Consider the following 3,332-nt stretch of genomic DNA (forward strand, 5'->3'; position numbering starts at 1 on the left):
GAGACTCCACCTCAAAAAGTAATAATAATAATAATAATAATAAGAGTGTAAAAGGACCCAACTTGGATTATTTTTTCTGAATGAGACTCAGGGCAGAGAATGAGCCACAGGAGACCACAGAGTATAGCTCAGGACATTTTCACAACTCTGTACAGGCATTTCTAGTATATGTTTTAAAATTACTCCTAGGTTCATACTTTTAGCACTATGATAATTGAAGTGGCGTGTATATAAAATTTCAAATATCCTTAGCTGATACGTATAGAAAATGTACATTATATATTTTTAAATTCTAAAAATTTCACAGGTAAAAATTATCTCAAAATGGAACATGATCTAAGAGTACGAGTTAAAACTAGAAAAACTTCAAGAAGAAAGCATAGAAGAAATTCGTAGTGACTTTGGGTTTAACAAAGATAAATACAAAACAAACAGCATGAGCAAAAAAAAATCAATAAATTAGATTTCATCTAATTTTAACTTCTGCTCAGTGAAAGACACTGTCAATTTTTTTTAAAATAAGCCACAGACTGGGAGAAAATTTTTTTAAAATCTATTTTCAAAAAAGTCTTTGAATACATAAATAATTCTCAGAACTCAATGATAAAATAAATAGCCCAATAAACATGGGCAAAACAGAACTGTTGCTTTACCAAAGATGATGTACAGATGGCAAATACAAGCTCATGAAAATATGATCAACACTATTAGTCACTAAGGAATGTAATTAATTAAATTAAAATGCATTTTAAATGAAAATTACCTTTTTCCCAAGTCGGCGCTCGCCAAGGAGAAAGCCATGTTCAGTTCGAGCGCCAAGATCGTGAAGCCCAATGGCGAGAAGCCAGACGAGTTCGAGTCCGGCATCTCCCAGGCTCTTCTGGAGCTGGAGATGAACTCGGACCTCAAGGCTCAGCTCAGGGAGCTGAATATTACGGCAGCCAAGGAAATTGAAGTTGGTGGTGGCCGGAAAGCTATCATAATCTTTGTTCCTGTTCCTCAACTAAAATCTTTCCAAAAAATCCAAGTCCGGCTAGTACGCGAATTGGAGAAAAAGTTCAGTGGGAAGCATGTTGTCTTTATCGCTCAGAGGAGAATTCTGCCTAAGCCAACTCGAAAAAGCCGTACAAAAAATAAACAAAAGCGTCCCAGGAGCCGTACACTGACAGCTGTGCATGATGCAATCCTTGAGGACCTGGTCTTCCCAAGTGAAATTGTGGGCAAGAGAATCCGCGTGAAACTGGATGGCAGCCGGCTAATAAAGGTTCATTTGGACAAAGCACAGCAGAACAATGTGGAACACAAGGTTGAAACTTTTTCTGGTGTCTATAAGGAGCTCACGGGCAAGGATGTTAATTTTGAATTCCCAGAGTTTCAATTGTAAACAGAATGACTAAATAAAAAATATATTCACAGAAAAAAAAAAAAAAAAAAAAAAAAGAAAATTATCTGCAAATTAAAACTACACGAGATACTAGAATTTCTAAAACTAAAAAGACAGTTCATACAAAGCATTGATGAGGATGTGAGACAACTAGAACTCTTAAACAATATTATTTTAAATGTAAAATAGAACAATTGCTTTGGAAAACCAGCTGGGAGTTCATTATTAATACAACTCAGCAATTTTACTCCAAGAAATTTATCCAAGAGAATTGAAAACATATGTTCATAACAGTTTCATTCATAATAGACCTAAACTGGAAACAACCAAATGTCCATCAATGGTCGAATGGAAAAACAAATTGTGGTATATCCTTACAATGGAACAGAACTCAGCAATAAAGAGAATGATGCTTCTGATACATGCCACGATATGGTTGAATCTCAGAAACAATAAGAGCTCATAGTGAATGATTCCATCTACACTAAATTTTAGAAAGTAAAAGCTAATCTGTAATGACAATAAGTAGGTCAGTGGTTTCCTCTGGCTGTGGGTCAAGGTTGGGGTGAACAAAATGGATGACTCACAATTAGACAAGGGGAAACACTGTGGCTTGCTGTAAATATTCTATATGGTGAGTGTGGAGGTGGTTACACAGGTGTATATATTTTTCAAAAGTCATAAAATACTACACTTAAAATCTTTGAGTTACTCTATGTGGATTATAACTTAAAATTTTTTAAAAAAAAGAATGTTGAATATTTTTAAAGAAGGGGTAGCAAACAAAATGTAAACAGAGACTTGAACACATATTTGTATATTCGTGTTCATGGCAACTTTGCACAATAGCTAAACAGTTGAAATAACCCACATGACCATCAACAGGTGCACAGATAAACAATGTGCTGTATAAATACAATGAAATATCGTTCATCCTTAACAAGGGATGAAATTCGGACACATGTCACAACATGGATGACCTTTAAAAACATAATGCTAAATAAAATAAGCCAGTCACAAAAGGACAAATATTGTATGGTTCTATTTATATAGTTTCCTAGAGTAGCCAAATTCATAGCATGATGTTTACCAGGGGCTAGGGAGAGAAGGAAATGGGGAGTTAGTAACTAATAGGTAAAGAGTTTCAGTAACTAATGAGAATAGAGGAAGATGAAAACATTCTGGAAATGGATGGTGATGATGGTTGCAAAACAATGTGAGTGCAGTTAATGCCACAGAACTGTTGATATGCTTTGGCTGTGTCCCCACCCAAGTCCCTTGAATTGTAGCTCCCACATTTCCATGTTGTGGGAGAGACCTGGTGGGAGGTCACTGAATCATGGGGGTGGGTTTTTCTTGTGCTATTCTCATGATAGTGAGTAAGTCTCACGAGATATGATGGTTTTATAAAGGGGAGGTTCCCTGCACAAGTTCTCTTCTCTTGCCTGCCACCATGTAAGACATGCCTTTCACCTTCCACCATGATTGTGAGGCCTCCTCAGCCATATAGAACTGTGAGTCTATTAAACTTCTTTCTTTTGTAAATTTCCCAGTCTTGGGTATGTCTTTATTAGCAGAGTGAAAATGGACTAATACAACTGTACACTTAAAAATTGTTGAAATGGTAAATATTATGCTACATATATTTTAGCACAATAGAAAAGGAGTGAATCCAATATGTGAGAGGGGAAAGTGGATATCCCAATTAAATGAATGCTTTGTTTGACAGGTGGGGAAAGCATGGAGACCAACACAAGCTGATTTGCAAAGAATAGTGGCGCAATCCTGACCGGGAAAACACAAAACATGTAAACAAAGGATCAAGGAGATTTGAAAGGAGGAACCTCAAATACCTACTGTCCTGATCAGCAGGATAGGTGAACCCAATGACCTGATTATCACCTTTAGAAATTTGCATCTGAAGTCTGCTCCCAGAGGAATACATTTC

At 36.3% G+C, this 3,332-nt stretch overlaps 1 pseudogene across 1 annotated transcript; it reads left to right on the forward strand.

Moving 5' to 3' along the window:
• The first annotated feature begins 765 nt into the window (after window positions 1-765).
• LOC116558420 lies at window positions 766-1,416 on the forward strand (annotated as a pseudogene). The gene has a single exon (XR_004272001.1). The product of XR_004272001.1 is annotated as a 40S ribosomal protein S7 pseudogene (transcript).
• Window positions 1,417-3,332: the final 1,916 nt, after the last annotated feature.

Source organism: Sapajus apella, unplaced genomic scaffold, assembly GCF_009761245.1.
Source record: "Sapajus apella isolate SASKATOON/1434 unplaced genomic scaffold, GSC_monkey_1.0 scaffold21, whole genome shotgun sequence".
NCBI lineage: Eukaryota > Metazoa > Chordata > Mammalia > Primates > Cebidae > Sapajus > Sapajus apella.